We start from the raw sequence: 15,016 nt of genomic DNA on the forward strand, positions 1-15,016 counted from the left end.
CTTCAGAAAGTAATTTGAGTTTTTAATATAGTCAAGAAACATTCTCAAGTGACTTTTTTGAATGTATACTGAGAAAATGTATTTGTTAAATATTACCATTTCTATAGCATGATTCTTACTTTTTTCATTGATAATGAATTTGGAAAGGGGAATATGAGACTATGGTTTATTTCTTTAAAATAATAGATCCTGGCATCAAGAAAAGATACTGATACAAAGAAAATTAGACCAACCCCCGCCCCCCCCCCAATAACCTGGTCTTCCAGAAGCTTTGATCATGGTATATTAACTCAGAAAGTCCTAGAGGATGGAGCTTAATGAGCAATACAAGGTATGCTCAGCAGCAACTCTGAAATGAGAATTGAGAGTGAGCAGGTATTCCCTAAAAGCCCCCAAACATAACATTTGTTGCATATTTACCAGGTATCAGGCATTACATACGTGATCTCTGTGCTTTGGGACTACTTTAAGGCACCTTATTACTGATGAGAATACCAGGATTCAGAGAAGTTAAAAGTCCTACCAGTTAGTTGTTATCAGAGCCAGGATAGAACAGGTCCAGTTGCCTCCAAAGCCTATGCCCATAGTCACCATGTCATAATGCCCTTAAACAGGCAAAGGAGCAGCTGTGGCCTTGCACACAGTCTTACCAACTTCAGTCCACTGTTGGGGGGAGAGAGCAGCTGGAGGAGAGGTAGAGGCATGAATGCAAACGGTGCCCCTAAGTTTATATCATAAATCAGTTCCCATATTTTGAATTCTCCAAGGGGTTCCTCATGCAAGGAGCCAAATACTAAACCAACATTGTTTTACCGTCCTTTGGTTCTAGAGGCTGCTCCAAATGTGGGAAACTGCAGATAGGGTGTCATGGATGATTGCACAAGAACAGAGCTACTTGTTGGCTTTCTTCCTGTTCCCTTCTTCAGTGAGCCAGGGAAACCCCACCAGACCAAAGGCCATCTATTGTGGTGTCAAAATTAATGTTTAATGTTTGTGAACGTGGTTATGTTAGGAGATCCCCACCTCTCTGAAAGGTGCTAGAAAACTTGAATTAAGGTTCTATCTGTACTGCTTTCAGGCTATCACCACCTTGGGATAGCTGCATAACTCTTCTTACTTTCTTCAGCTAAAATGCATATGGCAATTCCCTGCCCAGTTTACCCTGCCCTTACTTATTATTTCAAAAGATAAATTCATTTCTTCCATAGGTAATAGATTGGAAATTTAGCTTTAAAATATTTTATGATCAGGTATAACTGATTTAAAAGATTACTGACCTCAAACAGTATAACAGATGGAGATGGTTGATGAGGAACTTAAAATTACACTTCATTCTTATGCTGTTTACATTTAATTGAATGAAGGGTGTGTGTAGGTGCTGTTGCTCCTAAATCTCGGAATGACTGAGATATTCTATTGTATTCTTCAGTCTTCCAGCAATCTTTCAGCAAGTATGAAACAGGAAATAGTGACCAGATTGGAAGGCTACTGAACCAATTGACCTGGATTAGTATAAAAATAGATTACATAGGGTGGAGCAAAAGTAGATTTACAGTTCTTATGGAAAATAATACAATAATTAACAAGTAATAATACAAGAAAAAATTCTGCCCAATGTACTTACAACTAAATCTACTTTTACCCCGCTCTGTATTTAATAGTCTGTAATAAATGTGGCATTGAGAAAAGAGGAATGAATGAATTGTAAGTGCTATATAATTATTTTCCCAAACTGAATTATGAGACCACAACAGTTTTCTTATTTTTCTAGTTTTATTGAGAAATAATTGACATACATCATTGTACAGATTTAAGGTATACAGCGTTATGGTTTGATTTACATATGTTGTGAAATGTTTACCACAATTTGGTTAACATTCATCATCTCATATAGATACAATAAAAAGAAAAATAATTCTCCTTGTACTAAGAACTGTGAGGAACTTACTCTCTTAACTTTCCTAAATATTATACTGCAGTGCTAACTAGTTATCATGTTATACATCCCTAGTACTTATTTATCTCATAACCGAAATTTTATCTTTTGATCACCTTCCTCCAAGCTCCCCTCCACCCACCCCTGGCTTCTGGTAACCATGAATCTGATCTCTTTTTCTAAGTGTGGTAGCTTTTAGAAATTAGATTGGACATGTTGGTGAGATCTGACAGTATTTGTCTTTGTCTGACTTATTTCACTTAGCATCATGCCTCCGTGTTGTCACAATGGTAGATTTCCTAATTTTTGTATATATGTTTTTGTATATACAATTTCCTCATTGTATATACAAGGATACCGCAGAGATATTACAGGTTTGGCTTCAGATTACCACAATAAAGTGAGTAGTAATCTTTTTTCTGATGGTAGGTCTTGACTTCAATTTTTACAAAAACAAATTTGGGAAGTACAATAAAGGGAAGCTCAATAAAATGAGCTATGCCTGTATGTACCACAGCTTCCTTAGCCATTCATCTGTGGATGGACACTTAGGTTGTTTCCATGTCTTGACCATTATAAATAATGCTGTAATGAATAAGGGTGCAAACATATTTTTAAGTTAGTGTTTTTGTTTCCTTTGGATATATTCCTAGAAGTAGAATTGCTAGATAATATGATAGTTCTATTTTTGATTTTCTGAGGAAACAACAGTGTACAAGTTTAGTTTTTTCCAAATCCATACCAGCATGTGTTATCTCTTGTCTTTTTGTTGATGGCCATTCTAACAGACTCAAGGTAATACATCACTGTGGTTTAATTTATATTTTTCTAATAACTAGTGATTAGCATCTTGTCACATATTTGTTGGCTGTTTGTGTATCTTCTTTGGAAAAATGTTTGTTCAGGTCCTTTGCCTACTTTTTAATTGGCAAATTATCTGTTTTAAAGGAGGGGCTTGTACCACACAGTCTTTAAGCTTATTTCAGAAGTCAAGCCTATCATTTTACAATCATTTAGTTTGCATATTTTCTCCAAACATTCTAATTTTATGTATGTATGTATGTATGTATGTATGTATGTATTTAATGAGAGAGAGAGGGACAAACAGACATCAATCTGAGAGAGAAACATTGATTGGTTGCCTCTTATAGGTGCCCTGACCCCAGGAATTGAGCCCACAATTTATGCTTGCGGGTTGATGTTCCAGCTAACTGAACTGAGCCGCCTGGCCAGGGCCAGACATTTTTAATGTACTTACTTGAAATTTGCTTGCCTTATAACTTAAAACGGGCACCAAAGGTGATCATAAGATCCAAGTTCCTGAATGCCTATGAGGGGTAGTAGGAGAGGAGGGTTTGGAAGCCGGTGACCATCTCTTACATTTGTGTCACTGTTGAAAATGAACAGAATGTACAAAGTCCACTCAAACTGTCACAACTCCTAGCAAAATAATTTAAACCACACTTGATGTAATGGAACTAAACCTGGGCTTTCCTGCTTATCTTAAGGACATTCTCAGACATTGGAGATACATCTAAAAGAAATGAAAATCATATTTCTAAATTTAAGTACTCCTGGATCGCCTGCTGTCTTCTTTTCTTGGTTCACTCTCTTGCTTTGGTGGAGGAGCACAGCCTCCATCTGAGGAGTGAATAGAAGGTGAGCTTTTGAGATCCACTTTACCTTCTTACTTATTGATGGCTGGGGGTTGACTTCTAGATCAAAAAATAATGCCAGAAAGTGAATATTCTGGTGATTCTGCAGTTAGTGCCTTCTGAGCAAACCTGAAGTGGCACCTCGGTTGAAAGACTAATCTTTCAAGCTAAAGAGATATTGAATAGCCAGAGACCTCCAAAGAGATTGAGAGCCTTACTTCCCAATGTGTTTACATTTTAAAGGGATGGACTACAAAGCCTGTAGCCAGTCATTTACATTCTAAAAGATTGTTAATGACTAGGGAACAAAAATAATATCTGTGCTTCTCAGGAGGAGGAAGGGGCAGAGCCCCTGTGCAGGGTGACATGGCTGCCATGTCACCTGTAGGGAGCTGGGTGTAGGGAGCTGGTGCAGCTTTTATTGTAAGTAATAACATTGATGTCTGCTAGAGAACTCACCTCTGCTTTCAGGGTAAAAAAATCTGAATATAGGTATTAAAAATATAACTTATCTTAAAAATTTGAAAATACCTTGATAAATCTGAAGCCATTCTGATTTATGGTCCTTTATGTGTGGCCAATATATTTTTCGGTCTTTAACTTTTGAAGAAACTTCTCTTTATGCCCATATTAGGAAATATGACGTTTCTTGGTGTTGGTCTTTGTACTAGAAACTGGTTTGTCCTTTTGATCTGTTTGCTATGCTCTTCAGTTCTGGGAAGTTTTCTTGAATTATTTCATTTATGATTTCCTCATACTTGTTTTCACATTCTCCAGTTTTTCTAGACAAATGCTCTAAATTTATTGTTATTCCTTATTCTCCATCTCTTTGTTTTGATCTAATTTCTGAGAGATTCCCTTAACTTTATATTTCCAACATTTACATTACAATTTAGAAGAAAGCCTTTTAATTGGAAATAATTTTTTATTTACAGAATGTTGCAAAATGGATACAGAATTTCCAAATACCTGGAGTAAACTAACCCAAATGTCAACATCTTACATAACCATAATATAATGATCAAAACTGAAAAATTAACATTAGAACAATTCTATTAACTAAACGACTTAATTTTGTTTTTTTTAATATATTTTATTGATTATGCTATCACAGTTGTCCCATTTTCTTCCCTTTTTCCCTCTGCCAGGCACCATGTCTCCCACCAGCATTGCCCCCTTAGTTCACGTCCATGGGTGATACATACAAGTTCTTTGGCTTCTACATTTCCTACGCTATTCTTAGCCTTTCCCTGTCTATTTTGTACCTGCCATTTATGCTTCTTATTCCCTGTACCTTTTCCCCCATTAAGCTCTCTCCCCCTCCCCACTGATAACCCTCCATGGGATCTCCATTTCTGTGATTTTGTTCCTGTTCTAGTCTGCTTAGTTTGTTTTTGTTTTTGTGTTTTTTAGGTTTGGTTGTTGATAATTGTGAGTTTCTCATTTTACTGTTCTTATTTTGTATCTTTTTCTTAGATAAGTCTCTTTAGCTTTTCATGTAATAAGGGCTTGGTGATGATAAATTCCTTTAACTTGACCTTATCTGGGAAGCACTTTATCTGCCCTTCCATTCTAAATGATAGCTTTGTTGGATAGAGTAATCTAGGATGTAGGTCCTGCCTTTTATGACTTCAAATACTTATTTCCAGCCACTTCTTGCCTGCAAGTTTTATTTTTTTGAGAAATCAGCTGAGAGTCTTATGGTCAGCTGAGAGTCTTATGGGAACTCCTCTGTAGGTAACTTGTCTCCTTTTCTCTTGCTGCTTTTAAGATTCTCTCCTTCTCTTTCATCTTGGGTAATGTCATTATGATGTGCCTTGGTATGTTCTTCCTTGGGTCCACCTTCTTTGAGACTCTCTGAGCTTCCTGGACTTCCTGGAAGTCTATTTTCTTTGCCAGATTGGGGAAATTCTCCTTCATTTTTTTTTTCAAGTAAATTTTCAATTTCTTTCTTTTTTTTTTCAAGATTTTATTTATTTATTTTATTTTTAGGGAGGGAAGGGAGAGAGAGAGAAAGAGAGAGAGAGAGAGAGAAACATCAATGTGCGGTTGCTGGGGGTTATGGCCTGCAACCCAGGAATGTACCCTGGCTGGGAATCGAACCTGGGACACTTTGGTTCCCGCCCGTGCTCAATCCACTGAGCTACGCCAGCCAGGGCTGATTTCTTGCTCTTTCTCTTCTCTTTCTGGTACCCCCATGATTTGGATGTTGGAATGTTTAAAGATGTCCTGGAGATTCCTAAGCCTCTTCTCATTTTCATGAATTCTTATTTCTTCATTCTTTTCTGGTTGAATGTTTATTTCTTCCTTCTGGTCCACACCGTTGATTTGAGTCCTGGTTTTCTTCCCTTCACTGTTGGTTCCCTGTACATTTTCCTTTATTTCATGTTGCATAGCCTTTACTTTTTCCTCAATTTTGTGACCAAATTCAACCACTTCTGTGAGCATCCTGATTGCCAGTGTTTCAAACTCTGCATCTGATAGGCTGGCTATCTCTTTGTTGCTTAGTTGTATTTTTTCTGGAGCTTTGATCTGTTCTTTCATTTGGGCCATCTTTTTTGTCTGGGTTTGTCTGTTATGTAGTAAGGGGCAGAGCCTTAGGTATTCACCAGGGCAGGGCAACCCACTGCACTGCATTGTTCATAATAAATTTCTTATAAGCCTTTGTATTCTTTGGTGTCAGTTGTTATTTCTCCTTTTTCATTTCTGATTTTTTTTATTTGGGTGTTTTCTCTTTTTTCCTTGATGAGTCTGGTTAAGGTTTTGTCAATCTTGTTTAGCTTTTTAAAGAACCAGTTCTTGGATTCATTGATCTTTTGTATTATTTTTTTATTCTATTTCATTTATTTCTGCTCTTATCTTTATTATTTCCTTCCTTCTCCTCACTTTGGGCTTTGTTTTTCTTTTTCAAGTTCCTTTAAGTGTGAAGTTAGATTGTTTATTTGAGCTCTTTCTTTTTCTTTTCTTTCTTTTTTATTTATTTTATTTATTTTTTTTTGAGATAGGCCTGTAATACTATGAATTTCTCTCCTAGGGTTTCTTTTTAGTATCCCACAGTGTCCTCATTTTCATTTGTTTCAAAGTATCTTTTGATTTCTTCCTAGATCTCATTGTTGACCCATTCATTGTTTAATAACATGGTATATAGCTTCCATATATCTGCATGTTTTTCAATGTTATTCTTCTGATTGATTTCTTGTTTCATAACATTGTGGTCAGAGAAGATGCTTGATATGATTTCAATCTTAAATTTATTGAGACTCGTTTTGTGTCCTAACCTGTGGTCTATCTTAGAAAACATTCCATGTATATTTGATAAGTATGCATTTGGAATTAAATGCTCTGAAGATATCAATTAATACCATTTGATCTAGTATCATTTAAGGCTGCTTTCTCCTTGTTGATTTTTCCTCTGGAAGATCTCTCCAATGAAGTCTATGGATTGTTAAAGTGCCCAACTATGACTGTATTTCTGTCAGTCCCTCCCTTTATGTCCATCAAGATTTGCCTCACATATTTAGGTGCTCCTATGTTGGTTGCATAAATGTTTATAAGGGTTATATCCTTTTCTGGATTGCTTCTTTTATCATTATGTAGTGTCCTTTGCCTCTTACTATAGCCTTGGTTTTAAGGTCTATTTTATTGGATATAAATATTGCTAACCCAGTTCTTTTTCCTTTTCATTTACATGAAATATTTTTTCCATCCCTGTACTTTTAGTCTGTGTGTATCTTTCAATTTTATTTTGGGTCTCTTGGAGACAGCATATATATATGGATCTTGTTTTCTTATCCATTTATCTACCCTATGTTTTTCAGTTGGAACATTTAAACCATTTACATTTAAAGTGATTATGGATTGATATGTTTTTAGTGCCATTTTATTGTTAGACAATATACCTCTGTCTCCTCCTCCTCCTTTTCCTCTCCATCCTCCTCCTCCTCCTTCTTCTTATTCTTCTTCATCTTCCTCTTCTTCTCCTTCTTTAACCAAGCCATTTAACATTTGTTGCTATACTGATTTGGTGTTCACACACTCCTTTAGCTTTTTCTTCTCTGGGAAGTTCCTATTTCTCCTTTGATTTTAAATGATAGCCTTGCTGGGTAAAGTAGGTTTGGTTGTAAGTCCTTGCTTTTCATCACCTTGAATATTTATTGCCACTACCTTCTCACCTGAAATGTCTGTGATAAATCAGATGTCAGTCTAATTGGTGCTCCCTTGTAAGTAACTACCTGCTTTTCTCTTCTGGCTTTTAGGATTCTCTCCTTGTCTTTAAGCCTTGTCATTTTAATTACGATGTGTCTTGGTGTAGGCCTCTTTGGGTCCAACTAGTTTGGAATTTCTGAGCTTCACAGTCTTGTGTATCTCCTTCACCAGATTAGGGAAGTTTTCAGTCATCATTTTTTCAAACTGGTTCTCGACCCCTTGCTTGCTTGCTGCTTTTTCTGGTATTTCCATGATATGGATGTTGTTATGCTTCATGTTGTCCAAAATGTTTAAGTTCTTCTCATTTTTCAAAATTCTTTATTCTTTTTCTGCTCTGCCAGGGTGTTTTTTTTTCTACCTTGTCTTCCAAATCACTGATTCAGTCCTCTGCTTCATTTGACCTAGTCATTACTCCTTCCAGTGAAGTATTTGTTTCAGATATTGCAGTCTTTGTCTCTGGTAATTATTTTTATGGTTTCTAGGTCTTTTTTCATGCTGTTAAAACTATCCTTATAATCATTACTCTAGACCCTCAATCTGATAAATCACTTGCCTCCATTTCATCTAGCCCTTCTTCTGGAAAATTCTCTTATTCTTTCATATGTGGTCTGTTTCTTTGTCTTTCCATCTTGGCCCCTTGTTTTTTTTCTATGGATAGGTAGGTCTGCAAAGATTCTGGTGTGGGCCTTTGTCAGATGCTGCTGTGACTGGTCCTGGTCAACCTATTGGGAGCAATCAGCAATCCACAGATGTGGCTCCCTCTGTTGGGCCTGTTTGTGTGCAGAAAGAACCAGGCTATGCACCAAGGCCGGCTTTAAATTTAATAAAATTTTTTTAAAATGTCTACTTTACCTGAAGTTATGTTCCTTTTTCATTTTTATATCATATACTTGTGCTTTCTTTTCTCTCTTTTTAAAGATTTTATTTATTTTCATAAAGAGGGAAAGAGAGGTAGAGAAACATCAATGTGTGAGAGAAACATGGATCGGCTGCCACACACTTGCTCCCAACCTGGGACCTGACCTGCAAACCAGGCATGTGCCCTGACCAGGAATCAACAGAACTTTTGCTTTTTGGGATGACGCCCAACCCACTGAACCACACTCATTGGTCAGGGTTCTCTTCTTTTTCTGATAGTCTTGCTAGTATCTTATCTATCATTTTAAAAGTAACCTCTCTTCTTTTGTTGTTATTTTTTTTTTTTTGGTTTTCTGTTTCCTTGGTCTCTTTTAGTTTTTTTAACTTCATTCTACTTCCTGTAATTTATTATTCAATATTTTCTAGGATTTTCAGTACTATCACCTTTATTTTTATCTTTACTGTTTTTAAACAAAGATTTTATTTATGTACTTTTTTGGAGAGGGGTAGGGAGGGAGAAAGGGACAGAAACATCAATGTGTGGTTGCCTCTTGCACAGCACCCCCACTGGGGACCCAGTCTGCAACCCCAACATGTACTCTGACTGGGAATCAAATGGGCAACCCTTTGGTTCACAGGCCGGTGCTCAATCCACTGAGTCACACCAGCCAGGGCTGTCTTTACTGTTTTTATAAGTTAAAAATAAAACAAGTTTTGATATTAATGTTACTATTATTTAGTTCTAAGTATCTTTTAAAAGTACATTGTGATTCCTTTCAGGGGTTAAAGTTCTAAAATGTGAAAAATCTCTTATAGTCAATTTCAAATTTAATTACATTGTGTTTTTTTAAGCAGCATGTACAATATTAGTTCTTTTCAATTTACTTTGCAATTTACTGAGATTTGCCTATGACCTAGGAAATTTGATGCACTCTTAAAAACTAGTAGTCTCTATTTGTTTTGTGTTGCTTATGCATGTTTTAGATCAGTGGTGTGAAACTCATGTTCACTGGGGGCCACATCAGCCTTGCAGTTGCCTTCAAAGGGCTGACATAATTTTAGGGTTGTATAAATGTAACTACTCCTTAACTCTTAAGGAGTTGAAATTACATTCAACCCTTTGAAGGCAACCTCGAGGCTGATATGGTCCCCAGTGAAAGTGAGTTTGACACCCCTGTTTTAGATAATGATTTACATTTTCTTTTTCATATTTTCTGTAAGAATACTAAAATTATATATATTTAATTATAGTCAACATAATATTAGTTTCAGGGATACAACATGGTGATTAGACCTTTATATATAGCCTTATAAAGTGATCATCACAGTAAGTCTAGTGACCATCTGTCACCATAGAGAGTTATTCCAACATTATTGACTATGTATCCTATGCTGTAATTACATCCCCATTATTTTATTTATTTACTTATTTTCTTATTTATTTATTTATTTTTAGATAGAGAGGGGGAGGGAGGGAGAAATTGAGGGAAAGAAACAGTGATGTGAGAGAGAAACATCAATCAGTTGCTTCCAGTACATGCCCAGACCAGAGACCGAACCTGCAATCCAGGCACATGCCCTGAGAGGGAATCAAACCTGAGACCTTCAGTTCATAAGCCAGCACTCAAACCACTGAGCCACACAAGCCAGTGTAGTTTCTGTTTTATTTGTCCGTTTTGTTTTTTAGATTCCACATATAAGTGAAATCATATAGTATTTGTCTTTATCTGATTTACTTCACTTAGCATATATCCTCTAGGTTTATCCATGTTATCACAAATAGCAAGATTTTACTCCCTTTTATATCTGAGTAATATTCGATTGTATATACACACCACATCTTTGCCTGTTCTTCTATCAAAGGATACCTAGGCTGCTTCCATATCTTGGCTATTGTAAATAATGCTGCAATGAACATAGAGGTACATATATCTTTTCAAGTTAGTGTTTTTAATTTCTCTGGATAAATACCCACAAGTGGAATTGCTAGGTCATATGGTAGTTCCATCTTTAATTTTTGATGAATCTCCATACTTTTTTTTTCATAGTGGTTGCACCAATTTACAATCCCAACAGTGTATAGGATTTCCTTTTCTTCACATCCTCGCCACCACTTATACTTTGTTGTCTTTTTTATAATAGCGATTCTGATAAGTGTTAGTTGATATCTCATTGTGGTTTTGGTTTTCATTTACCAGATGATTACTGATGTTAAGCATCTTTTCATGTCTGTTGGTCATCTGTTTGTCTCTTTTGCAGAAAGGTCTATCTAGGTCCTCTGCCCACTTATGATTGCATTTTTTTGATGTTGAGTTGTGTGAGTTATTTACATATTTTGGATATTAACCTTTTGTCAGATATGTCACTTATAAATATCTTTTCCCCTTCAGTAGGTTGCCTTTTCCCTTTGTTGATGGCTTTCTTCATGGTGTACACACTTTTTAGAAACTGCCAACTTGTGTTCAGAAATGGTTGTATCACTTTAAATTCCCAACAGCATTGTATGAGGATTCTTTTTTTTGTCTGTTTGATTTTTAAAATATATTTTATTGATTATGCTATTACAGTTGTCCCATTTTTTCTCCCCTTTATTCCCTCTGTCCTGTACCCCCCTCCCACCAGCATTCCCCCACCTTAGTTCATGACCATGGATCAAACATATAAGTTCTTTGGCTTCTACATTTCCCGTACTATTCTTTATACCCCCCACCCCCATCTATCTGTACCTACCATTTATGCTTCTGATTCCCTACTGTTTCCCCTATTCCACCTATCCTACTCCCTGCTGATAACCTTCCATGTGATCTCTATTTCTATGAATCAGTTCCTGTTCTGTTGTTTGCTTAGTTCATTTTTGGGGGATTTTTTTAGGTTCATTTTGAGTTGTGAGGTGTGAGTTTGTGAGTTTGTTGTCATTTAACTGTTCTTATTTTTTATCTTCTTTTTCTTAGATAAGTCCCTTTAACATATATAAGGGCCTGGTGAAGATGAACTCCTTTAACTTGACCTTATCTGGGAAGCACTTTATCTGCCCTTCCATTCTAAATGATAGCTTTGTTGGATAGAGTGATCTAAGATGTAGGTCCTTGCATTTTATGACTTTAAATACTTTCCAGCCCCTTCTTGCCTGCAATGTTTATTTTTTGAGAAATCAGCTGAGAGTCTTATGGGAACTCCTCTGTGGGTAACTTGTCTCCTTTTCTCTTGCTGCTTTTAAGATTCTCTCCTCTTTCATCTTGGGTAATGTAATTATGATGTGCCTTGGTGTGTGCTTCCTTGGGTCCACCTTCTTTGAGTCTCTCTGAGCTTCCAGGACTTCCTGGACTTCCTGGAAGTCTATTTTCTTTGCCAGATTGGGGAAATTCTCCTTCATTGTTTTTTTCAAATAAGTTTTCAATTTCTTGCTCTTTCTCTTCTCTTTCTGGTACCCCTATGATTTGGATGTTGGAATGTTTAAAGTTGTCCTGGAGGTTTCTAAGCCTCTCCCCATTTTCTTGAATTCTTATTTCTTCATTCTTTTCTGGTTGAATGTTTATTTCTTCCTTCTGGTCCACACCGTTGATTTGAGTCCTGGTTTTCTTCCCTTCACTGTTGGTTCCCTGTACATTTTCCTTTATTTCATGTTGCATAGCCTTTACTTTTTCCTCAATTTTGTGACCATACTCAACCATTTCTGTGAGCCAGTGTTTCAAACTCTGCATCTGATAGGCTGGCTATCTCTTTGTTGCTTAGTTGTATTTTTTTCTGGAGCTTTGATCTGTTCTTTCATTTGGGCCATCTTTTTTGTCTGGGTTTGTCTGTTATGTAGTAAGGGGCAGAGCCTTAGGTATTCATCAGGTGGAGCAACCCACTGCACTGTGTTGTGGTGCTGTACATGGGGAGGAGTCTGAGAGGGAACAATGCTGTTTGCTCAGCTCTCGGTTGGCTTTTAGTCACTTCCTCTGCTATCCACAGCAAATTGGGCTCTTCTGGTGCTGATTCCCAGGTGGGTGGTTTTGTGTATGTTCTAGGACCCTGTGAGGTTGGGAGTTTCTCCTGCTGCCTCAACCCCCACAGGTTTTTTCATTCAGAGGTTTTGAGGCTTTATTTCCCCATGCTGGAACCCTGGTTTGCGTGGTCTGTCTTGCTCCCCAGTTGTTCCTCTCAGTTTATCCACATGCAAATATGGAACCACCTACTCATCCAGCTGCTGCCTCACCCAGTTCACCAGATACTGCCTCACCTGCCCTGGTCCTTCAGCCACTGCCTTGCCACGAGTCCTCTCCACCCCTGCTGCCTGTTTCCACTCCTCCTACCGGTTTGGATGAATGTTTCTTCTTTAACTCCTTGGTTGTTGGACTTCCATACAGTTTGATTTTCTGGCAGTTCTGGTTATTTCTGTTTTTAAATTTGTTGTTGTCTTTCTTTTGGTTGTTCAAGGAGGCCCAATGTATCTACATATGCCTCCATCTTGGCTGGAAGTCTTATTTTTTTGTTTGTTTTTTAAGCTAAGGTCTCTCCCCTCATAAGCTTTATTTTTGTATTGATTGATTTTTAGAGACAGAAGGAGAGATATCAGTTTGTCATTTCACTTATTTATGTATGCATTGGATGATTCTTGTATGTATCCTGACTGAGGATCAAACCTATGACCTTCATATATTGGGATGATGCTCTAACCAACTGATCTACTTGACCAGGGCCTCTACATTTTAAAAAAAATATTTTTGTTTGAGTCACATTTCCTGCTTCTTGGCATGCCTGGTAACTTTTTCTTTTTAAAGTCAGATTCAGGACATTGTGAATTTTACCTTACAGGATGCTTGACTTTTATTTTCTTAAACTGTTTTGGGCTTTATTTTGGGATGTAGTTAATAGTGGAAAACAGTTTGATGCTTTAGGCTTGATTTAAAGCTTTGTTAGGTGGGTCCAGAGCAAGCTTATTCTAACATGGCCTCTACAGAAGGCAGCCCCCTCTGTGAATCCTCCCAGATGTCTCAGGCAGTAGGAGGTGTTTCTACTCTGTTGGGAATACAAACTATCCATGGCACTCTTTGAGATCTGAGAGCTGTTCTGCTTGCTACTTTGTAGTGATTATCCCCCTACCCTCCATATTTTCTTGTTTAATAATATTGAACATATATAGGGCTACTTGTGGCTTAAAAGACATGTAGCTCAAAAGATTTTGGCAAATGTAAACATTGAATTTAATATTTGAGTTAGGAATCATGGTTCTGATTATTATGATTTTCCATGTTGTTTATAGCATTATTTACTTTCTGAAAAAAATTCTAATTTTTTACCTTGTTTTAGTTTATGAGAGCTGCCATAACAAAATACCACAAATTGGATGACTTGGAAGAATAGAAATATATTCTCTTGCAGTTCTGGTAGCCTAAGGATGAAATAAGGTGTCAGTAAGGCCATGCTCCTTCTGAGGTTCCAGTGAAGAAGCTGTTCCTTCTCTCTCTCCTAGCTTCTGGTGGTGGCCAGACATCCTTAGCATCCTTAGGTTTGCAGCTCAGTCACTTAATTTCTGCTTCTGCTGGCACATGCCTTTCTTCTCTGTTTGTCTCTGTGTTTCTCACATTCTCCCTTCCTCTTATTAGGATACCAGTCATAGTGTATTTAGGATACACCCAAATCCAGTATGACCTCATTTTAATTTAACTGTTTAAACCTGCAAAGATCCTATTTCTACATGAGGTCATATTTTGAGTTTCTGGGTGGACATACATTTTGGGGAGACATTGTTCAACTGAGTACATCGATTTCTGTTATTCCCTGATCCCCCCCTTTTGCTTTTGTCTTCTTCTAAAACTTTAATCAGTTACAAGAAAGCAATGAGCTGGTTGAATCCTACTTGTTTTGATGACTGTTTACAAATCATTCCTTGGTATGTTTTTCTCAGCATTCATTAATTCTAAGAAGATCAGTAAGTCATGACAATACACCATTTATTTCAAACATGATCATTAGTCGAATTCCATACATTTCCTCAGACTTTTTGCTTGTCTTCTTTAATTGTCCTACTTTTTTTTGAGCTTTCTTAAACTTCAAGGTCAGTCAATGCATTTTTTTGTAACTTGAAATGATTTTTTTGTTTCATTTTTAATAAGCTTTTCAAAAATAGAAAATATCTCTATCAACCTATTCTTTTCTATTTTTATAAGTGGAGGCTTTATTTTATGTTATTTTTTGATGCAGATATTTATGGCTACCTGACAAAGGGATGGTTTCAAACAATGAAACCCAGTGAGAGAAATGTGACATGTATACAATATTACATCATAATAATGCCATCCTTGCATCAAAGCAAAGAACAAAGTTAACTGGAGATGCTCCTTAGTAATATTCCACTGTTGTAGGCCAAAAACAGACT

This window comes from Phyllostomus hastatus, unplaced genomic scaffold, assembly GCF_019186645.2.
Source record: "Phyllostomus hastatus isolate PE091 unplaced genomic scaffold, TTU_PhHast_1.1 phas_contig_80, whole genome shotgun sequence".
NCBI classification, from domain to species: domain Eukaryota; kingdom Metazoa; phylum Chordata; class Mammalia; order Chiroptera; family Phyllostomidae; genus Phyllostomus; species Phyllostomus hastatus.